The following is a 25485-nucleotide window of genomic DNA, read 5'->3' on the forward strand; positions in this document are numbered from 1 at the left end:
ATTCTTTGTCTCTGCAAATGATCTTACTGCACTATGAAAGTTACATGTCATTGCTTCATTCTTGAAACAGCACCACTGAATAATAAAAAAATGCAACAGCTCACATTTCTGTACATGTGTCAGAAATGTACATGGTTTCCTGTGATAGGATTTAAACTGGAATTGGAGTGCCACAGAGCACAGTGGAGAATATCATTAAAACCTAACAAACAGAACCTTTTGAACAATTGCATTGCAATGCATTGACCCAGATATTATCACAATATGTTGACCTGTCAGCAGTATTAGATATCTGTGAGTTCTTTCTTTCTTTTGAATCCTGATTCATCTTCAAATATTTCATTTTAAACATAGCTTTTGGCATCTATGATGTATTTAAATGTAATAATTAATATCTGAGATCCCCCCCTCATGTAGTTGACTATTATTGATTCCTGAAATGGTTGGCATCCATTTGTTTCAAAAGACCTCCGGGGATGAAGTCAAACTGCTGCATTAGCAGCACCAAAGTGACCTCTCTATGGTGCAAGCCTGGACAATGTATATGGAGGTCCTGCACTGCCCAGACAACAAAACCCTTCTCTCAGCCTTGCTGATGTGGTCCAAAGAAAGCAGAGCAATACGTTTGGCAGCAGCTTGGCTGCAAGAGTTGTCAGAAGGAGGTGTACAATGCACCATCCAACCGACTTAGGTATTCCATTCTGGATTTTTGTAGGTCTTACTCCTTAGCATTTTCTTCTCTCAAAGATACCCCACAAAACAGTGGAGGTTTAGGACCAGAGTTTTCCTTCTCCTAGAGGGACTATTTACCCAGGTTGATGAGCCCCATCTGCCCTCACTTCCCTCTACAACATGTACAGAAACCAACTCCTTGACTGATGGACCCACTATTGGTCTCATCTGCTCAATCCACTAGATCCTGTCTTCACATGCAAGGGAAGTCCATAACTTATTGAGGGTTTAAGACCCATTTGCTACCCTCACCTGGTTTAGCCAGCCAGTCAAAGCCATTTCCTGGGGTAAAGCCACTGTGATATGCTGACAGCTTCTAGGAGCCGTAGGGGGAGAGCTGAGTGGAGGGTGGGGACCAAAGGTGGTCAAACTACCCCAGAAAGAGCATATGTTTCTCCCCTAATACTCCAGATACCCCATTCCTGAAATTAGTCACTTATATTTCAATACTATATTCTCTAATCAGGAGTGTAATGTATTTCCTTAACCCTGCAGCTAAAGTATTGTTATCTGAATTCATGGGCACTCACTGCTGAACTCAGATAACTACAAACCATGTGCAACAGCCTGCAAGGAGCCCTACTTCTTGGTTTTACTGTCTCTTTGGGATTACAAATGCAAGGTAGGCCTGCTAGGTCTACGGGGATGCTGCTTGTTTCTAAAGCCCTGTGGGATTGCTTCTCTACATGGGGATTAGGGTGTATACAACATCCTGCTGTGCTACAGTGGTCTGTATTAAAGTCATGTGTGGGAAAATCAGTCACAAAATAGGGAAAGCATCACTGGAAGGAATAGGGAGAATGGGAGAAGTCTGAAATAAGATTTGTTCCAGGTTTGATATGTTCCAGAACAAATCATTCCTAGTGGTCAACAGGAATCACTATAGTGTCCCATACATTTAATGATAATTGCTGCTTAAAAATGTGCCCCTAAGGAAAGATTTTTCTGTAATACTTATCAGGCCTGAAATAAATATATTTTTCAAGCACCTGGAGTCCCCCCTTTCCCATAGGCACCAACTCCTGGGGGAACAGGTCCCTTACCCCCCCTCTCCTAAAATATATGAGGGGGCATTGATGGACATTGCTGTCTTTCTTTTTCATTGGATTAAAAGGTAAAGGTACCCCTGCCCGTATGGGCCAGTCGTGTCCGACTCTAGGGTTGTGCGCCCATCTCACTTAAGGCCGGGGGCCAGCGCTGTCCGGAGACACTTCCGGGTCACGTGGCCAGCGTGACAAAGCTGCATCTGGCGAGCCAGCACCAGCGCAGCACACGGAAACGCCGTTTACCTTCCCGCTATAAAGTGGTACCTATTTATCTACTTGCACTTAAGGGTGCTTTCGAACTGCTAGGTGGGCAGGAGCTGGGACCGAAAGATGGGAGCTCACCCCGCCGCGGGGATTCGAACCGCCGACCATGCGATCGGCAAGCCCTAGGCACTGAGGTTTTACCCACAGCGCCACCCGCGTCCCTTCATTGGATTAGGTCCCTTTATAAAAAGAGCAGATTAATGGGAAACCCAAAGTTATGTTGAGAGTCTCTCTCACCATCTTTTGTAGCATGTCCAATAAAAAAAAATCATTGGAACCTTAATAAAATTACTAATTGCAAGGCAAATATCAGAGCAATTAACAGAGACTAACAAGCTAATTATGAGTAACCTGAAATATCACCCAGAAGACTCGTTAAGCCCAAGCATGAATAATAACATTTAGGACATGATGTGTGTTTTTTTAAAAGGAGGATTAATTTTTAAAGGAAAAAAGTGGGATATAAACATGGAAATAAATATAGATTATATTGAATATGCATGTATAATTGTCATGATTATTTAAAAGAAGAGGTACGGTATAATGTGTCATGATATATAAATGCCCTATTTATTGCTTTTATTTAATTCATGGTCTCTTATCAGCTGCAGTAAACTGTCCTCCTTTCTACATTGGAATTTCAACTGCTACACCTTTTCTTTGGCATGGCTATACATAGCTTTTTGTTTAGCCAGAACTCACCAGAACTCAGTTCTAGCACCTCTCAGGTGGGTCCCATTGCCATTATAAGAGAACAAGGGAAGAACTCATGGTGAGTTCTGGCACTTCTTTTTCTATAAAAATAGCACTGGCTGCAACCCTATGGTCACTAAGGGGTAAGGCTGCAATCCTATACACAACCAGGGAGTAAGTACCATAGAACTGAATACTGTTAGTCCAATGGAACTGAGTGGGCTTTCCTTCAGATATAATGTGCTTAAGACTGTGCTGTAATAATACTATCTAGAAGAAGAAGAAGGAGAGGAGTTTGGATTTGATATCCCGCCTTTCACTCCCCTTCAGAAGTCTCAAAGCGGCTAACATTCTCCTTTCCCTTCCTCCCCCACAACAAACACTCTGTGAGGTGAGTGGGGCTGAGAGACTTCAAAGAAGTGTGAGTGGCCCAAGGTCACCCAGCAGCTGCATGTGGAGGAGCGAAGACGCGAACCCGGTTAACCAGATTGAGACTACTGCTCTCAACCACTACACCACACACACCACACTAGAATAGTTCCAACTCAATAATCACTTGCACTAGAACAAAATATTAAAAGTCAATGGCTATACTCTAGATTAAGTCATTCCAGGATTGCAGAGAGTATCTTTCCTAGATGTTATAATGGCTCAGCTAAGAAACACCCACTCCAAAAACCTTCATGCAGGTGTAACGACTGTCAGGAGGGACAGTAAATGCTTTTGAACAGATTGTTTCCACTAAAGAGACTTGTGTTTTAGCTGATGTGATCTTGCAGGCAATTGTTCACCCACATGCACCACTGCCCATAAAATGATAGAATAATTTATATCACTATTCTTATTAAGCACAGAGCAACATCCCTAGGGATGACATATCTCTTGCGCTTGAAATAGGAAGGGACAGATTTCTCTGCAAAGGAAAATACCTATCTACCAGCTTGTGTTAGTCTAATGGTGACTGAAAAGTGATGAGAAAAGAAACAGTCTTATTATTGTAGAGGGAAAGAATGGCGGGGAAGGTGAAGTTTCATGCCAAAGGCTACAGTGACCCTTATTCTGTTGTCTCCCAGGATTTATTTGTTAGCCATTGATGTTAAATAATCCTCAAATGCTGATATTCAGGTATTCCGACAAGCCTTGCAAAATGGTGCCATTGCAACATGACTTCCGAGCACATGGGATATTGAATCGCATGGGCAATTTCCTCTTACTCCAAAGCAGCTGTAACCTTCAAATGAAGAAAGGAAGTTCACATGGGGTGCTTAATTTTTTTCCAGCGGGGCATTTTCCCTGTCAAAACCACACATGCTCTAAGCTGGTCCATATCTTTCTCCCTGTAGGATGAAAAGCAGTTGGGCATGATCTAGTTAGTTAACTATGCAGCCTTGAGGCAAAGCCTGGTGGGGGACTGTTCATTTCCTCCCAGGTAGTGGAGCTCAAGCCACTTCACACAGGCATCTAGTTGAACACTGCAAGAATGAGATGCTAGATTAGATTAGCCTCTGGCCTAAAACAGCAGGCTTTTCCTACACTCTTAACACACAGGCTTTTAGCTCAAATGGAAGCTTATGTATTTGAATTTCTCGTCTGAAATTAGACCAAGGAGTCACCCCAGAACAACCTCTGAGATTCAGGAGGCCTAGGTTGGAGTTAATGTGCTGAAGGTAAATGGTATTCAGTCATAATAAAAGGTGTCCCTTCAAAACCCACCCCTAGGAAGCCCACACTGATGTGTAGATTTGTCAGACAATGCCAGCTGCCATATCCTATCACACCACCTCCTGATAGTGAATTTATTCTCACTTTTCCAATGAATTGCAATTTCCATCAATGTCATTGCCTGTTAGGGTGGGAGGTTTCATTGCTTCTTCCAGCCCTGCGTGGCCCCTCCAATGTTTTAATGGGTGCTTTAATTAGAGCAGCAAGGCCTAGAGCTCTTACTTCTGTCGTCACCATGTTTCCCCACTCCTAGCACATGCTCCAAATGTCACTTCAGATAAAATTGCTCTGTCAACTCTCATTTGCTTGCTTTTAACAGGACAGGGACCAAACCTAGGGCATCCATCGAAATCAACCACTGAGTCATGCCATCTCTGTCAGCCTGGGGTGATCAGGAGGAAGAAAACCACATTTGGGGCAGAGAGGGAATGCTAAGCTGACGGCCTTCTGTATAAAACAGGTATTTCAGGGATGCTGCACTACAACTCCCATCACCCATGACCATTGGCCACATTGGTTGGGCCTGATGGATGTTAGAATCCAAAAACATCTAGAGGGCCACAGGTTCCTCACCCGTGATAGATTCAAATCAATTTTATTTTTTATACTGAAAAATTTCAACTTCATTTCAGACATATTACATGCTGGTGTAGCTTCAATCTCTGAATTTGGAATCTGCTAGTAGAAAAAACAGAGTCAACATGTTGCAAAAACAAAACAAAACGTGAGACATCGGTGAAATGACATCGGTGAACTAGTAGACAAGATAAATATATATTACTTATATATTACTTTGTTTCCTCACCATTTCAATATCATTAACTACATAATTTTTTTAAAGACATTTTGATGTATAAAAAAGCTTAAATCACAGAGGCAAATCTCTCCACCATCACCCCTTCAGTATACAGCAGAGATTTCAAATGCATATTTCATATTCTCTCTCTCTAAGGTCACTTGAAGATTTGCTCAGGGGCGGAGTGCAGATAATGCAGTGAGAATTTGCATTGCAAGCATGAGACTGGCACTGTGATGAGATGATCTGCCTTTCAAATGAGAATGAAATTTCACCCTAATTCTGGGTGTCCTATAAAAGACATACATATTTCCTGGTTAAAGATAAGACACACGTTAATGATGGGAAAATTGCCTGCAATACATCTTAAAGTACTTTAGAATGTGGGTGGGGAAATCTCACAACCACACCAATTTCCTAAACCCCATTCCACTGCCCTCACAATTCCTGTGGAGATTGGGAGTGCTTTTGAATGTTCAGTTTATGCCCTCTTCCAATAATAGGACAGGGGCCACTATTTTAGGGAAAGGGCACATGTGTAGCAGAGCTGTGCACTGGATCTGATCAGATCCCAAATCCCAATTTGGGCCAATTTAGGTTGATCTAGAATTCAGCCAGATTGAGTTGAGGCAGCCCTGGTTTGGCCCAGGCCAGACTGGGTCCCCTGGAGTGATCTGGGTCCGTCAGGAGGGATGAGGGTATTTGCCAACTGGGGGTGGAGGAGCCTGTGTTTATACACAACAACAACAACTAAATATTCTGTGTGCTGAGCTGGCAGGACCAGTGGCTGACCTGTTGTCAAGCACAGGTTGAGCAGCATGATCCCCTTTCCCCCTTCTAGGCATGGAAACCCTACTCACCTGTAACAGATGAAAAGGCCTGTTGTGGCTTTTAACAGTTGGTATATAAAGCAATTATGTGACCATAAGTAATAGGTATGCATATCCAGAGAATGAATCTAATTGCTTCAAAAATGAATAACTGTTTATGGTCTGGTAATACTGTTGCTATGGATAGCATACAAGACAACAATTCACTTTGTTTTTTGCTGCTTAACACTGTAAATAGAATTTATCTTGACGTGAATAGGCTCCTAAGCTTTGCTCACCAACCTCCTGCAGAAATCTGAAATGGCAGCCCTAAATGTGAGGATTTGTCAGTCAATACTAACATCTTAACATATATTTTTATTAGGTTTGATATATCCATAAAATGCCCTCCCATCACACTTGCACACTTAATCTTTTTTCAAAGCAACCCAGGTACTGTTGCAGTGGTTGCCAACATGGTGCCCTTGAGATGTAGAACTAGAATGCCTATCAGCTTCATATATTGTGGCCATTGACAGGTGCTGTAGTCTATCAGCATCTGAAGAACATCATATTGGCTACCCTTATTTTATTTTATCTCCTCTCTGTGAAGTAAATTAGGTCATGCATAGAGAAGATAATGTTTAGATTTCTCAATGGAATTTGCTCTTGTTTCTAATAGTCAGGAATGCAGGAGTATTCCAGAGCTTGAACACTCATTTTAAGCTTGAATGTGCTCATGGAATGCCTATCCCCTCTGCTGCCACTACTGCCTTCATCCTCCACTCCTCAAGGGCCCAGAATCTCACATGCAGTGGCAGGGAAGATTGCAGCAGTGGTAGGTACTCCCAGACTGGTGGAGGTGTCTATTCCTAGCAGAAGTTTTGGGACTGATAGTCTAACTCTTATTGCTAGTAGGGGTGGAAATGCCCTAGTGTTGCCCTGGAAACATCAAGTACCATTGTTGACTCCTGCCTTCTTCCCATGCCACAAGGTATGTTGCTGGGTCATGGGGCAGGGGAAGGGCAGTGCCAATGGGAGCACTTGAAGTGAGCAAGCTGCATGCTTGCCTTGATGCTGTTTTTGCTTTTCTGAGTACCCTGTTTCAAATGCTTGAGGCATCCCAATATAATACTTGAGTGAAATGAAGGAAGTCCTTAAATTTGACATAGGCACATACCCCATGCATTTCTGCCACAATATAATGTATCTTCAGCTTTGTATGAAACCCTTTGTTTCTGTTCTTAACACCACCCACTTAGCATTTTTAGACACACACCCTCTCCTTATAGCTTAATGCAATGACACAGCTCAGAGTGCTCCTAAATTTCATCAATTTACTGCTAAATAAACTTTTATTTTAATATGCACTTCATTGCACTTACTGTCTAGCTTCTGGAATTAAATACTAAAGTTTATAGTTGCAACCTTTTAAGCTAGTAAATTTATTCTGTTATTCCCATTTCAACTACTCTGTCATTTCCCTCTTACATCGCACAGAACTGACTGCCATAAAGCCTTGTTTTAATGTAGCTTCTGTCACATCTGTAATCCTTTACTAGCAACAAGGATATAAAAGGAATAGCTTTGGAAACACAGGTGAATTTCCTCATTCATGCCAATGTGGCTTGCAGATAGTGTTTTGCTCTGTTGCACTTGCATAAAAACAAGTAATGCAATAGACCAATTTTTTTAGCTATAATCTTGTATATTGTACAGGTTCAACCAGTTGTATAATCCCCTCTCTCTGCCCTTGCTCCATGCCCTCTTCAAGTGATGTTGCATGGCTGGAGTGTTCTTAAACTGCAATAATGCTTCTTGTATCCCTGGATGAAAGTGGATAGAGCGTGGATCTTTGTGTTCTAGAGTTGGTTTGCTCCTTCCTGGGTTTTTCATATTCAGTTTGTTGGTGCTGTTATAAATCAGTTGAACATTATTCCTGAGCATACTTTGGATTCCAGATCTGAAACGATTCTCTCTTTCCCCCACCTTCTTCTCTGAATTCAGCAGAAAGGGAGCACATTAATTTTTGACATAACATTTTTGAATGTACCAAACATTTCTTCTGGATGCACACCTTCCTGAAGTCTTGAGACCTGTTTAGATGTTACCAAGGAAAAATCTTGCTACCAAAACACTCTTCCTTATGATGGTGGTGCAATGCTTTCAGTGCACTGACCAGTCACACAGAGTCTATGCAAGCTAGCACCACATCTTCAAGGATGTGCCATTGCTGTCTGTGACCGGAACCATGCTAAGAAAAGATCACTAAGTGCTTACACTTCTGTATGCAGCTCTTCATTGAGATTTTCTGGAGGGGCTCGTGCTGGAAGAAACATTTAATTTGTTCTGAGGACATTATGTTTTGAGGAAATGTAGTTTAGTAAAACAAGATGAAACTCTGATCTCACAGATTTAATGTGGATGCATTCAAAATATGGTTGCCAGTAAAGGAAATAAAAAGGGAGACATTCACTCTTGTAATAAATATTGCCTTAGGCAGAGGATCAGTCACCTGCTCTTACTTCCTTATTGATTTGGGGGATATTATTTAAAAAGCAAAACTGAAGGTAGAAACTGTCTTTATGTATGGAGCTTGTATGGTACCCATAATTTTGTCAATCACTGTATAATTCTATTTAGGAAGACTGTTTTTATACCATCAGCATGGGCCTTGCATAAATTAATTGTTCTCATAAACTATGTAGCAAACCTCCTATTGGCAACAGACAACAAATAAACAAAGAACCCCTACAAAACTCCAGTCACATTTCCAAGAGCCAGTTTGCTGTGGCAGACAGAGGTCTTTGGATGAGAGAGCTTTAGTTTTAAATCTCTACCTAGCCTTGAAATGCACCAAGTGGCTCTCTTAGCATCATTCACTTATATTTTTGGATTGTTGTGTGGATAAAAAAGGATAACCATAGGTACCTGCCAGATTTCATGCAAACAGCATCTTCAAAGCAGCCTTGTATTGAATCAATGGAAGATAAGTTGTCAGCAGACTGTGAGATTGTCTAAAGCAGTGTTTCCCAACCGGTGTTCCGCGGCACACTAGTGTGCCGCGAGACGTTGCCTGGTGTGCCGCGAGATGTTGCCTGGAGGGAGGTGGGCGAGTCGGGCGCCGAGAGGCGGGGCAGCGGCAGCGAGGAGAGGCCGCCCAGCGCGGGGCTCTCGCTGTCTGCCTGCCTGGCTGCCTGCGTGGCGCTGACGTCACGGGGCTGTAACGTGCCCCACATAGGCACACGCGGGGCGGCGAGCGAGCTCCCTCCCACATCCCATCGCCGCTTGCTTCGGCCAGCCTACTGGGCTCTCGCAGGCGGAAGGCCTGCGCATGCGCTAGGTTTTCGCGCCTTCGGGATTCCCTTCACGCCTTCCTCCTCCTTGAGAGCGCGGGAAGCGGCAGCGCGAGACCGGCGTTGAGCCTGGTAGGTATTGCGCTTGCCAAGGCAGTCATTTGGGAAATGAAAACTTGCAAAGCAAGCAACCAGTTCAATCTGAAGTACGTGTATGCTTAATATCCTGTATCTGAAACCTGCTCTGCCCCCTCCCCCACACTTGGTGCCATTTTCATCTACACATGCAGCAGAGTAAGTTGACCCAGAATAGTACCAATTCAGATGGCAGATGGGAGAATGACAGTGCTGAATGCTTTCCCATGTAGAACAGTCCCTGCAAATAAAAACCTAGCATATTTGGAAGAGGGATGCTAGCCTAACCATTACCTTCTATGCTGTTACTATTTTTTTATTTTTTTTTACATAAGTAAAAAGTGACCTTTCCCCATCTGGCATGGTGGTGTGCCTCGAGATTTTTTTCATGAAACAAGTGTGCCTTTGCCCAAAAAAGGTTGGGAAACACTGGTCTAAAGAAATATAGACTTAGTGTGTCCTTTATGGTGGCCATCATTTGCTGCTGGTCATGGGGGAAGGGGGATCTCTTCAAACAGCTTGGTGGGATGTAAGCCCTCCTCTTCTGGCCATGCATATCCTTGGTGTGAAGCCGGCACCCCAGGCCCAGGCCAGCCTATCAGGTGGGCAGTGGAGGTGTGGGCGCAGGCTGGGCAAAAGCCAGGACCACCTTCCCCTTTGAAGGGTAGCAGCACCTCATGTCTTGCCTCTTGCCTTTGTGGAGCCAGCTGTGGTGGGATCACCTATCCTCCTGCCCTGCAATGTTGCATGTGTGGCTCAAGGACATTACTGTGGAAAACACTGCCCATCTACAGGTTTTCACCCGCATCATAGCAAATGGCACAACTTTGGTGAATAAGGCATTGGGAATCCAACATCAGGGTGCCCCATTAAAAGGGTCCAGGAAGCATAGCTGTCAAGCGTCCCTTATTTGGCGGGACAGTCCCTTATCCCAGCGCCATGTCCCGCTGCTGTTCCTTATTGATGATGTCCCTTAAATAAGCTACTGAAGGTAATGGGGCCCTTTCTATGTCCAGCTGTCCTTTGTCAACAACAAATTGTTGCTGTTTTTTTGTGTTGAATATATGCTATATGATAATTTATGGACCTAATAGGTATCTGAAGCCATTTGTACGCAACAAAATATGAATTTTATCAAAGTAATTGTTGATCCCTTATTTTGGCTGCTGATCCCTTATTTTCGAGGCTGCTGGTCCCTTATTTTCAAATCTGTAAGTTGACAGCTATACCAGGAAGGGGTATTGCTGTCTGGGAGCCCAAGTGGGGGCCGATCGGCAATAGCACCCCTTCCGAGAGGCAGAAATGGCAGGACCACCACACTTGATCCCTGTTAAGGGGTATTCTTCAGGCCAGTGCTGATCCATCTCCAAGTTCAACCAGCAGGCAGGCTGGTGGAGGGTGGATACTTACCCAAGGTCTTTGCCAAACCAATTTACATGTGTAATCAGTAAAGTTGTGGCCTATTTCACCCTATCAATGGTCTCCTATGTCATATTCATCATTGTATTCCCCCCCTCCGATCGGACCACCTTATGTGTTTGGGTCATGATACGATGGTTCATCACCCCCTTTAGTATTGATATCAATTGCATGGATATCTGAAAAAGGCATTCATCTGTATTTTTCTAAAGGAGAATAATTCTGGAAAGTGCAAAAATGAACCATAATTTATGTTTAGAAATAATTGATCAACATGGAGCTGTGCATGTAAAATCACCATGGACTTTTCAAAAGACAAACCATAGGGTTCCAAGAATGAAATACACAGTTAATGTCAGTTTTGCTCTGCTGAAATCCTGGATAGTCTTTGAAATACTTGCTCAAAGTTTGCACTTCATACATTTCATGAAGAAAAAAACCCAGCTGTTTATTTTACCAGTGGCTTAAATAAATTATGTAGATATAAATTTAGTGTTCCTTTGCATCATGTGTGTGTGTTTCTATAACAGTTGGAGAATAGCCATCAAGCATGGGCAAACTGTTAAAACTCAAACTTCTTTTGCTATTGGTTACTTTTTACTACAGACCTTCTTCCACCTTGGGAATTTTTCAATTTCATTTTATTAAATTTATATCCTGTCCATCCTCACAAAGGAGCCCAGGGTGGCAAACACATCAGTGATAAAATACAATCAATAGCAGATGTTAAAACAGATTCTAAAACACATGTAACCAAATTTTGCATCTGAAGCTGAAAACAATTATGCAAGTATCTAAAACAGCACATTGAAGGGGCCTATCTGATGCCATAGGCAAGGAGTCCCAGAGCACAGGTGCTGCTGCATTAAAGGAATGACTCCTTGCAAATGCAAAATGAACACTGTGTGACACTTGTAAATATGCAAGTTCCACAGATAAAAGTGATTGAATATGTGCTTATGGAGTAAGGTGATCCCTTCATTAAACTGGTCACAAGCTGTTCAGGGCTTTACATATCAACAATATTCAACAGCAATATCTCTTTAATGGCTATAATATGCAATCAGGACCAGCCCTGCTATGAGACAGAGTGAGGTCATTGCCTCACACAGTTAATTTGGATGGTCAAGAAAGGGCAGCTAATTGTTTCTTATTTAATTTATGATCATTGTATTTTTACTCCAAGAGAGAGACCCTTCTGGATCTTTGTGCCCCAGGTACCAAATAACATGGTTGAGTATTACACACTTTGAGTGGGGCAGGATTTTCTGTTTTGGCTCAGGCAGCAAAATATCCTCGGCTATCTCTGCATGTAGCTCTGTTTAGTCCATGGAAGAAATGCTAGTTTATTAACAAACACAGAGGCCTTCATCTAGCTAAAAGCTGTTCATTTAAGTCCCATTTAAGGCAAATGAGTGAGTAGGATACATCTAAGTCAAGTTCCATTACCTCCAGTGGTACTTTAGCTGGATTACGGGTGGAAAGTTGATGGAAAATGAGTACTATTCATAAGGCACCAAGGAGATTGTAAGCAAACATCCACATTCTCCCTCATAAAAAGAGTGATCATGTTCAGGTTTCCAGCAGAGCAGCATAATTCACTCCCCTAGTCTGATATTGCTGCTATATAGATTATTAACAAATTCCAGAAAATTGACCACCACAATATATTTTTCCTAAATGGCACTCACACACTCTTCATTTGCCTGTATCAACAAAACCAAACAGCCCCCTCCAGGCATTCAAAATGTGAAGGGGATCCTCACACAATGAAATGGAAATGGGACCATAGATCGAGCATGGATATCTGCAGTGAGTAAATCAAAATGTGTAGGCATCTATGAGAGGTAGATCATGAGACACTTAATCTCAGGTCATGACTTCGAATCCTATAGTGGGCAAAAGATTCCTGCAATGCCGGGAGATGGACTAGATGACTCTCATTGTCCCTTTGAACTCTGATTCTATGGTCCTATGATTGCATAAGGCTCCCAGTCACATAGAAATTATGTGCATACATACAGCCCAACTTCACTCAAAATGTGTAGATCCCCTTCATGTGAGTTATGGGTGAAGGGGGGTAATGGCTTTCTTATATGTGAATCCAAGTTGTCAGGTGGGGCAGGTTGTTACCTCTTTTCATCCAACTGGTTAAAGTGTTTCTTTCATTTGCCAGTCTTCTCTAAGATTTCCACTTCTAGTAAATAGCATATTGATCAAGTGGTATGTAGGAACTAACATCCAACAATGGCTGGAACCAAATAAGCACTTTGGGAGCAGAAATGCCTTTTTTCTGGATCAGCACAGTTCAACAATATTACAGTACAGGCAACCCACAGAAAAGAAGACACATTGCTTTTCAGACATTTAGCTTGGTGTTTAATTTGTAAAAAAAAAAAAGTAAAATAAAATATAAGCGAGTGCATACGTGCATTTTTGCACACATGTGTAAACTGAAAATTTATTTTGGGTGCTATCAAGAGAAATGAGAAAACCCCCAGATGCTAAGCTTTTCTTTGTCATTACCTGACTGTAGCTGCATATTAAAATATGGCTTCAGGGAATGAAAAAAATTATAATGCTGCAAAGCATCCATTAAAGGTTATGTAAAATGACTTTAATGGGAAGATATCTTCTTTGATCTTTTTTAATGAACTGCACATGAAAGCTTGGGCTTTCAAAGGCTAAAGGAATGCAGTGATGTATTCAACATTGACATGTATGTGCTACTTTGAGTGGAAAATGAATGGATTCTTTGATAGAAACTGGTTTTAAGAAGATTATTGAAGTGATATTCACTTTTTGACTAGAGCCTGAAAATAAACTGAATTCTAACTCTCTCTCTCTTTTGGGTAGAAATACAAAATAGTAGCTCTTTAAAAGCAACACAGTATTCTTCAAATTTCAGAGCAAGTCATTTTGCAATGATACCATGGCAATCAGCTAAAAGAAAATTCCATAAGTTAAATCAGCTTCCGACTGAAATTAGACAATCACCTAACAAACGAAAATGTAATAATACTTTGAAATCTACTCTTCTCCAAAATAAATTTATAACAGGAAAATGTGCATTAAAATACACATATTAGTTAACATAACATGAAAAAAATCATTTCAGTAGGGAAAACTGCTTGCAAAAGTGTGTATATAAATCAAAACTGCATACAAATATGTACTTATTAGGAGAAATTTGTGCCAAGGTGTTGATTGAATTTTTTTCTATTTAGAACATGCAGATTGGTGTGGGAATGTGGACAACTGAATTTAAGTTTGGAAAAATGAAAGCAGAGAAAAAGCAAAAGTGACAGATTTGTGCATCTCTACTCACATACACTCCAGCCCAAAATCTCAAAAATAAAAATGTGTGCTCGTCACTTTTATAGCTCTTCATCTTTGAGCAGGGAAATTGCTGGGACACTGCTCATGACATAAAATTGCATAAATGTGTAGAGCCGTTAGTAGCTAGAGTCTTACTGACACTATCTTTGAAGTGCACTCAGTTGCCCTGTAAGGAAAGTATCCCCCCCCCCCATATAGGCATAGGAAATCAGGGACCCAGCAAAAAAGATAAAAGGCTCAGACCCTTTCCTTCCCACAGTGCACCAATCCTGAAGAGACTTCTTCTCCCCAAACAGCAGATAGCTACACCCTATCCTAACACTAATTTAAATGGGATTAAGCCCCACTGAATTCAGTGGGATTAGACATGGCTTGAATGGTAGGTTTAAATTAAAGGAGGGGTTTAAATTAAAGGAGGGCTACAGAGAATGAGTTAGGGACGCGGGTGGTGCTGTGGGTTAAATCGCAGAACCTAGTACTTGCCAATTAGAAGGTCAGTGGTTTGAATCCCAGCAATGGGGTGAGCTCCCTTTGCTCGGTCCCTGCTCCTGCCAACCTAGCAGTTCGAAAGCACATCAAAGTGCAATTAGATAAATAGGTACCACTCCTGCGGGAAGGTAAATGGTGTTTCTGTGCGCTGCTCTGGTTCGCCAGAAGCGGCTTAGTCATGCTGGCCACATGACCCGGAAGCTGTACACCAGCTCCCTCGGCCAATAAAGCGAGACTCCACTAACCCAGAAATAGTACCTCAGATTAAGAACTTTGCTTCAGGATGAGAACAGAAATCGTGCTCTGGCAGCACAGTGGCAGCAGGAGGCCCCATTAGCTAAAGTGGTGCTTCAGGTTAAGAACAGTTTCAGGTGAAGAACGGACCTCCAGAACGAATAACGTACGTAACCCAAGGTACCACTGTATTCTATACTGGCTCAAGTGTAGGACTGCATATTTTTGTACTTGATTTGTTTGTTTATTCATTAACTTTTCTTTTATGACAGATGGCAATTGCTAAACTATTCCCTTCTATTTCCCTTAAACTTTAAAAATCATTGTTTAACATTATAAGCGGTTTTTTTCCCTCCTCTGAAAGATGCTAATGGCAAAACCCTTTAGATATCCTACACCTAGATGGGTGCCTGAATGCCATTAAAGTGTAGTTTATTGAATTCTAGATTCCGTGTGTTGTAACTATGCAATTTTGTGGTATTTTTATTTTGCCTTATTATTAAAATGCCAGCCTGTTCTCCAGTGTTTCCTGCCAAATTATTGATATGCCAGAAGATCATAACCCATTCCCCCTTATCACTGTTTATTCTTTGCTAGGAGGAGAATTTAAAGCGGAACTGTCAGCCACGGGTATCTTGTATATTTAAGGAGGTAGCACTACCGAAGGCTTGTGCATACATCCTCTAAATAAAATAAAGTGAATGAATAAGGTCTCGTTTGGCAAAATAAAAGCAGTGGTCTTTGCGCTGCAACAGAAGGAGTAGTGCCTGCTATTGTTTACTGCTTACTTCTATAAATGATTTTCACAGCAGTAATTCAAAGAGCCTCTGCCTGCCATTGCAATGTGTGGTATAATTCACAAGGCTGTCATTTTTAATTGGTTAGTCCAGGCCATCTAGACACATTGTGACTGGTGAGAAAAAGAAGTCAAAATAATTCATCAGAGCCAGTTCTGTGGCATAATAATGCATATTTTGGAGGAGCATTTCATTTTTTCACTGTTGCTGTCCTTACTTAATTACAGTGAATTCCTTTGTTTTGTGTTTGGGGAAAAAAATGCTATGATAGCAGTCTGGCTCAAACTTTTTGAACTCACTCTTTCCCCCAAAAACTTATTCTGCCTTCTGCCTTTCCCCCCTCCATCCCCATCTAAACACCAACCATCTGTCCCTGTGGTGAGCACAGTTCTGTATATAGACAGCCGGCTGCCAAATGGTTTGGGAGTCACTAATCCAGCCAGGGCTTCAATATATAACAAGATGTCTCTAACCTCCCCTTAAATCACATAGGGAAATGGCATTTAAACAAAGCAACACCGTTTCAGTAATCAGATTTCAAAGATAGTGTTGTGCAGAAACTTTGCCACAGGTCCTGAAAGGAGGAATATTCCAATTGCATTAGGATCCTATCTCACCCTAAATCTAAATCAAATAAGTTTTGGAAATGTAAAGAGAAAGAAGGTTTTTTTTTAATCATATGTGGTGGTCTTGTAGCAAGGTTAAAGCTTACTGGGAAATGATATATAATGAATTGAAAAGGATGCTTAAAATAATGTTTGTTAAAAACCCCAGAAGCTTTCCTTTTGGGAATTATAGGGACAGAACTACCTAAACTGTATACAAACTTATTCATATATGCTACTACAGTGGCAAGAATGTCAGTTACCCCAAAATGGAAAGAAGTAGAAGTCCCAGGAAAGGAAGAATGGATACAAAATCTTATGGAATATGTAGAAATGACAAAACTTACTGGAAAAATAAGAAAACAAGATAACAAACTTTTTTATATAAAAGAATGGAAATGTTTTATTGAATATTTACAGATACATTGTAAACAGATAAGAACATTGGCAGGATTATTGTAATAACCTGCAGTTTCATATGAGTATCTATTTAAAGTAGATGAATAAATGAACAAATTAAGTTAATTTGGATATGCAGAAGATATTAAAAATAAATTTAAGCAGCTGCAGAAAGAAGGTGAAGGAAGTCAAGTTTTAAAATGTTAAAATGAATGTAAAATTATTGAAATGTATAAACCTGAAAATCATATATATATATATATATGTATGTATGATCCTAGCTCACCCTATACCACCGTGTCCTGCATGAGGAATTGCACCACAATTTAAGGACCACAGTGAATGATGGGGAACTGCCAATGCTCATTACAGTATAGGACAGCTTGCACCTTCTTTTCCTTTCCTCCCCACATCACTTCATAGAGCGGGGGTTCAGTCCTGCTGGGTACGACTTTGCCAATATGTTCCTTGTTGGTATCCTTCTGGTGAAGTGGAATGAACCCTGCAGCTAGCAGGTGACTGGTGTGGTGGAGGGTTCAGTTCCACTCAGGCTGCAAGTGCCTATTTCTCTCCTGGGAAATAGGAATGTGCAATCCAATTGCAGTGAAAGGCTGTTTGAAAGCTGTTTCACAAAGTGCTGGCCTGTCCTTCACAGAGGCAGCCTGCCTCTCCTTCTTCAGTGCAGTTTGTAATGGCTGGGCTCATCATATTGCTTCAAAATGGCATCTGAACACCTATTCCATAGTATCAGGAACCATCATGTAATTGGAATGATGCAATGTTCAGAGGTGTCCAGATGAGAACTGTCAAGCCAAATTGGGCAATGATATCTTCAGCAGCATCATTTCAGTTTGGAAGCATCATGTCATATTTAGTGATGATATCTTTAGAATAATTCAAATTGGCAGAGGTCGTAATGGCTTGGTCCACCATCTTACTACAAAATGGCATCCAACTTCCAACCAGAGACCAAAACCTTCTTCTTGATTTCAGGAACCATCATTTCAGGGAGTGGGCAAGTATATTTCCAGAAGTGTCCAAATCAATGCAGTTTGAACTGTTCAGTCCACCATCTTGTTTCAAAATGGCAACCAAATACAGACCATCATCTGCTCCTCAGTATTGGAAATGTTCACATACATTGGAATGACAGTATCTTCAAAGGCATCCAAACTGGCACAGTTCATAAAGGTTTGGTCTACCATTTTGATTTAAAATACCCAACTTTTTAGAAACATAGTCTTCAATCTCAAGAATCATGACACAAAAATGGGTGACAGTATCACCAGAAGCATCCAAATTGGAGCAGTTTGAAATGTTCCAGTTCCACATCTTGATTCAAAATGGCCTCTGGCATCCAAACACCAATGAAAACCAGCTCACCCACACCAGCAATAGTTATGCCAAATTGGGTGTCAGTATCTAAAGAGGCATCCATACCAATAGAAGACAGATAAACCACATCATTCCTGATCTCAGAAAGGATTTTAACTGTCTTCCATGCAGTAGCATGGCAATAGCATCTGAGTAGAACTAATTGTCCACAAACCAGGAAACAGGAGCGTTCAAAGTGGGAATGAATACAAGGTTTGTTCTTGTATTTGCCAAACTATGTTGAGGAATTTAATAGTACGGAATAAAAATTAAATTTGGGGGAAATTGTTGCTTTGTTCATCTTTTATCAGCGTTCACTAAGCCCAGTAGTTTGAGTGGAAGTACCTACTGTGCTGCAACACAGAAGTTTCTTTTGATGATTAGGAGTATATAAGTGACTTGGCATGCACTGATAGCTGAAGATAATGTATTAGAAATAATGTATGAAAATTGGATTTTGTTTGAAATTAATATGGGAGTCCACTCTGGATACACCCTGTATTCTTTGATTTGGTTTGGATAATGATTACAGTAGCAGATGGTAAGAACTTTCAAGTTAATTGGACTCAGTAGGAAGAATAGAATGGCTTTGACTTTGTGGTTGACATTACTGTGCTCTCTACTAACTCTTAAATGCAGCATAAAATAAATGTTTAAAGCTGCAATCCTATACTTGCTTACCTGGGAGAATTAAACCCATTGAAATTAATGGGAATTACTTCTGTGTAGACATATGTAGAATTGTAATTGTAAATGTGCTCAGTGTAAATAAGAACTTCCTACCTTTTACATTTGCACAGGCCATGTTAACATTCCATTGCACCAGCAGCTCACCCTTCACAATACTATGAGCCTGTTTCTGTCCTTGGTTCATAGTTGTACCATTAAAATGAAAACTCTCATGGTATGCATTAGATACATCAGCTTAGTCACCTTTGTAATGGGAATTACCAGGGAAAGAGATTTATTGGAGGAATGAAAGAATCCCCAGAGCTAGGAGTCTGAGTGAATGTCCAGCACCTTCTTGCTGTCCCTTCCAAGGCTGTCTCTTCTCTGGTCTCCTAATTCCATTTTGCAAGATTTGCCAGGACTGGTTTCCATGGTTCCCGCTGTCTTTACTGACTAACCTCCTCTCCATGTGCCTGACTAGTGTTCACTGGAGTGAAATAGCAGCAGTGGTGTGTCAAACATCTAAGACTGACCCAAGGAAATTCCTCTAGATGGTGGTTGATTCCTGAAGACTCCAGGCCAAAGCTAGAGGGCTGGCAATCCTATGCAGAGGAGGTCATACTTTGACTCTTGTATTAATTAGGCTATAATATTTCTGAAGCTACTGTCCTCTATATTGTGCAAACGTATTGTTCTGAGCTACTGGGAAATTTAAAGGAGCTTAGTGGAATAAACAGATGAATACCCTTGGAGAAGTTTTAGTTAATAAAACCATAGCAGCATTCCTTTGGGCTCTGCACTATTGTCATGTATGGACCTTTGCCAATAGCATGTTCCTATCACTGACTTTTTTTAAATTAGGCAGGGAAAGGGAAGGATATCAGTGCAAGTCCTTTTTGGGTATCTGCACAATGCCTCCATCTTCTCGTTTTGGTTGGTACTCTTTCCATAACAACTCCTTTAGGGGTGAGTGAAGATCAGAATACTGCAAATGTTTATGGGCACTACTGCACACCTGTATGAACAGGCATTGTGGTCTTGGTGCCAAAATATCTGAGGGGCCATAGCTCTAGTCAGCAACCATTGCCAAAGCTTTAATGCTGCAAGTCTACAAAAAATCCATTTCTGTATTCAGCCCTACTTGAAAAGAATTTTTATTAGCTAATTTAAGGGAGAAGCATGATGAATGTCTCCTTCAAAATTCTAATCATACCTTTTGCTAAAGTTGTATCTGGTAATAGAAAGCCCTTCTGGCAATATTTATCTACATATAATGCATAATGTGTTAGATATAAGAAGACCATTTTGAAGGGAAATAGCTATCTGATCGAAGAATATTATAATAATAGCCATTTGTTTACCTAAAGTAACCTTATATTCTTTCTGTTCCTTATTCTTACTTTTTTGTAAGGAATAAATTTTATTCTGACTCTAGTCTGTATTTATTTATCCATTGTATACTCTGAACTGTCTATGTATTGTGCATATATACACAGACCAAGCTCAATGTCACTAACCTGTTTCTCCACCAGCTAGTCTAAAACTTTTATTCATAGTTGGGAGTTACCATCAAATATAATGTTGCTTCATGAAATAAGCTGATAGATACTTAAGGAGTGCTTGGACACTTCATAGTATATATTTGCTAATCAATTTAACCTTACCAAAATTTCAGTCTGAGGAATGATGGGTAAGATGCTGTCACTACTGAGAACTGTCAAGTCCATTTGATCTCACCAGTGATGCCAAACACATGCTTAAATCTCTTCTGCCATAAGTTGCTTAACTTTGGCTGCATCATTTATTTACTGAATGGTTTAAAATCTTGGGGCCCTGGCATCAAGGTGACTTACAATAAGAGCATAAACAGCACAACCGTGTAAATGTATGCTCTGAAGTAAGTCCCTTTGAGTTAGCAGCCAAAATTGCAATAAATACAGAAACAGAAGAAACGGGAAACCTGGGTTTAATCCCACAGGAGCAGAGTTGCACTCTTGGGACACTCCTGCCAGTAGAATGACTTTTCATGATTCTCCCTCCCTCCCTGAAAATCTGCTGTAGAGAATTAGAGACAGTCAAAGAGTGTGTGGTGTGAGGGGGACTAAAAGGAGAAAGCAGGGTGTCAGTCCTGTTGGTAAACAGAAGGCACTATGCTATTTGCAGACACCATTGAAGGCACAAATAGAATAAAGAGGTCTTTAGGGAGGAAGTTGCACAATCTGGGCACCACATTGGAAAAAGGTATTAGTCTGCATCTAAGTTCAAAAGGTAGAAGCACCTGGAAAAGGTTTTGTAAGAGGATTTCAAATAGTAAAAACATTCATATGGAGAATGTGATTCAGGACCTTCAGCAATTTGAAGGTCAACATTGTGCTTTCCCCATTAAAATCAGTAAGACCTAAGTTAGTCATGGCTGTCTTCTTTCATCGATTGGAATGGGACACGATGGCTAGTTTAGGGCCCTGGGCTCCAATGTAGCAGCATTCAGGTATCTATCCATTCTGCTTTTAAACACTTTTCTCATGATGACTCTGTTCTATGTGCTATACATTTTGTAAAATCGCTTAAGCAAGAATGGGTTCTTTTTATTAGTTTACTATAGTTCCTATTGATTAGCAATTCAAACAATGCCTTAATCTCATTTTCTTGAGCCACATATATAGTATATTATTGAAACAGCCAGCATTCCCAACCATGAAGGGACAGAAGATCCATATTAAGACAAAATCATCAGGATCATGATATGCTTTCACTTGCAGTAACAATTAGTCACTACTTCTAATGAAGTTACACATGGTTTCAGAATTAAACCACAAGCCTTGACTTGTATGATAACCTAATAAGGGACCCTGCTGTGATTGGATGACACATCCACTAGATTATATTAGCTTTCTGAACCAGCATTCTAATCAAGCCAATGATTTACCTGGAATGGAAGTGTCATGTTATGCCTAAAGTAAAGCTCCATATTTCACTTTCAATGGATTTTATCCAATAAGCAGTTGTACCTGTCCCATGGCTTAATTTACAATGGAAAGCTAAATTTTGCCCTGTAGTTGACCCTGATCACTAATTCTTATTATGTCCTTATTGGATTTTTCTCATTGTAGAAAGAGGCAGGAAATCAAAGGCGCATCAACTGGTTTATGTCTTTACAAATAACATAGATATGCATACTGCTTTGACTTGAATAATGCAGTCTTGCCATCTTGGTACCCTCCAGATATTTCGGATTATGGCTTGCCTCAGTCCCAGCCAGCAAAGGCACAATAACCTTACACGGGATCCTGCTGTGGTACCTTCCAGTTTCATTTAGCTGGAAGCATGGAAAGGGGACAAAGCAGCCAACTTAAGAAAGCAGTTATCTTCCCTCCTTCCCTACAGCAATCAAGTGTGACTCTGACCATCTGTGGAATCAGATAATTAAAATATTATGAGAACATGGGAGTTGTAATAGCATATGCTCCCCATATTCCTGCTTTCTAGGAAGAATTCTTAGTTTCTGGTACTCATCCACACAGTCTCATTTTGTCCTTTCTGAGAGATGGTGTGGTGGGATGCCTTTTTTATATATAAAAAACTTGTTTGTTTGTGCAGCACATATGTACCTTAGAGGTTTAAGTACCTATGTACCTTGTGCTGGGCATCTACAAATTAAAACTCTTAGGATGCATGCAAATGTACATAACCTGAATAGCAAGTCCATTGTGGTTGGATACATAAGTATTCCGTTTATGTGCATAGTATTTTACCTGGATTATGCTTGGGAGAAGCTGCTTCTTTGTGGAAATTAATCTCCCAAAGTAGTTTTTGCAGGGGTTTTTTAAAACAACAGCAACAACAACAAAACAAAACCCTGCCTTTTTCCATTAAAAAAGAAGGTGGGAGAGAAATTTGACACTTAATTGAATAAATGTACATGCTGTGTGTGTGTGCTTTTGTGTGTATTTTAAGGCAGATGGCATGCCTGAAGCATGGAGGAAGAGGCAATATATATTCTAAATCTTAGCATTTGACTAGCTAGGCAAAACATCTGTCAAATGTATTGTGAAAGCAGCAAGAAGTTGGTGGGGGTGAGGAATGCAACAAATCCTGATTTGTGTTGATATTTGTATTGTTATGTCCCCCAAGCAATGAGTAAGGTACGCAATGAAAAAGAAATACTTTTAAGTTTCATTCCCTTTTTCATTTTTAAAACCAGATGATTTTGGTTATACTTTCATTTTTATTGTGTTTGCTTTTCATGTTACCTTCATTTTAGTTTTGCCGTTGATTTAAATTGAGATATATATTTTTTTCTGTTTTCTGCAACCTAGAATTTGGGTGGGGTTTTTTTTGGGGGGGGGAGGTTGTCCAATTGGCATGGATCCTTTAACTCAAGACATTGGATCTGCCAAACTGTTAACATATTGGGCATAGGGTCCCCTTTTCAAAGAAAATGTAAAGGGCCGATGGCTTCCTATATTCTCCATTGCTTTCAGTGGAAGTCCTAGCTGGTGTTCTCCTACATGAAGTTTCCAAAAAACACAAAACAGTTTCAAACCAATGAAAGATGGAAAAAACAAACATTTTACATGAAATCATCACCAGAAACAAAAGACACTCCCTCCTCCCACCCCATGCCACACACTTTCCATACCACTACCAAGCTTGCAATTGGGGTAGAATAGAAGTAGCAGAAACCTAAATTCAAGAACTGGAGGATTCTGAATGAGCAGCCAGTGAATCTTTTTTTTAAATCAGTACTCCACACTGCCCTTGTTCAATTGGCTTTGGTAGACAGGCTAAATTTTTAATTTTCATTAGACATTTTGTGTGGACAGGAAAGTACACCCTTGTGCAAATTAATTGAAACAAAGCATGTTTTCTATCTTACTCGTAATCCTGTACTCACAACAAACATGAAAAGTTAGTTACACCCCAAGGCCCCCAAGCCCTTTCCCAGTAAATAACTTCAAACGGACACATAATTTTAGTTTAAGTTTTTGGGCAAAATTTAGGCCACAACTTTATTCATTACAAAACAAATTGAGCAGTATTGGCCTAGGCATTGGTCAGGGACTATAACTGACTCCTGCTTCTCTGGCTGGCAGTCTGAAAGGGTAAACACCAAAAGAGGGAGCAACATTGGTTCCTGTGGTCCTGGCATGGCCCTAGCCCCTCAAGCGGACTTCAAAAGAGATCCAGGACCCCCAGATTCCTTTATTGGAATACCCTATTTCTGGAGGGGCAGGTGATGGCCACACCTCCCCTCCCACACATTTCTATAAACCAATGCCTAACAGCCAAACCTTACAAAGTTGTGATGATTGCTAAGGTAGTAGGTGAAAACCAAGTGGCTAAAGCCAATCTGCCAAACGGAAAAAATCCTACGCAGCACCTGCTCCAAAGCAGGCAACCCAATCCAAAGCAAGGCCAAAGCAGCACCACCTAAAATAGAGAGGGAGGGCGGGTGTTCGGCAGCATGAAGCAAGTGTGTCAGAAGCCTGCAGGCAATAGACGGAATGATGTGCTTGCCAAAATATATTGAGGTTCTACGAAAGAGAGTTATTCCAGAGCTGGAAAAGAGGTATCCTGATGGTACTGGGACATTGAGGCTGGACCTAGCCCCTAGTGGACTCCATACCACACCATGTTCAAATGCTACTTAAAAATAGTGGAGGTCATATCCGTTACTAATGTACGTTTTTGTGAGTTCTGTACAATAAACTACATTGTTTGTTTCAATTAATTTGCACAAGGCTGTAGATTAGTCTGGACGCCACTAGTGATCACCCCAAGGAACTTTTGGGTGAAGGTCATTTCCCCATAGCAGACCATCTTAGGAAACTATGTGATCTGGTGCTTTGGGAGGTGTGCTGCTCCACTATATGAGGAACTATAAATTATATGCTCTCATTAGTGGAAATGGATCCAAGCTATGGTGGGCTCAAGGTAGTAAACTGAGGGGCTTTCTCTTGGTTTCTGCACAGCTTCCACCTGCCTGTACTGGTGGAATTATTCCAGAGTGTGCAGTCAAAATACTATAGATGCCCAGGTCTATTGCGGCCTGCTGACAAATGGTATTTCTCCTACACACACCCAGTGAGAAACTGGGCTGCTGGGGGAGTGGCAGAATGCATCTCTTGAAAATTGTGGCCCACCCCATCCAAAAATTGCACATATAACAAATTTGTTTATTTCAGCAATTTTTATAACAGTATTTACCATTTCATATCTCTAGCCCTTTTAGGAGTTTACAACTTCCTAAAAATATTTCACAAATGAAATTAAAATAAAAATAGCAATCCACTTTGATATTTTTAATGTAATGGTGGTCTATATTTTTTTTTATAAAAAAGTAATAATAAAGTTAAAAATCCACATGGTACAGATAGCAATTAGATGATATATACCTTTAAACTTCAATATGGGGAAACCCAGCCAGATGATGAGCAGAATATAAATAATACATCATCATCATCATTATTAACTAAAATATGGACATCATAATAACTACTAAAAAATTCAGAAATAGAACAGGGACAGCCAGCTCTAATCACAAGCATGGATATATAGATATTGCAGCAACGTTTTCATCTAGATGGCTATCTCCCCAACTTAAGCTCACATTAAAAACTGTCCATGCCTAGAACTCCCTCTCCCCATCAGTTGACATTGCAAAAGA

The sequence above is a fragment of the Podarcis muralis genome, chromosome 9 (genome assembly GCF_964188315.1).
Source record: "Podarcis muralis chromosome 9, rPodMur119.hap1.1, whole genome shotgun sequence".
Taxonomy (NCBI): Eukaryota; Metazoa; Chordata; class Lepidosauria; order Squamata; family Lacertidae; genus Podarcis; species Podarcis muralis.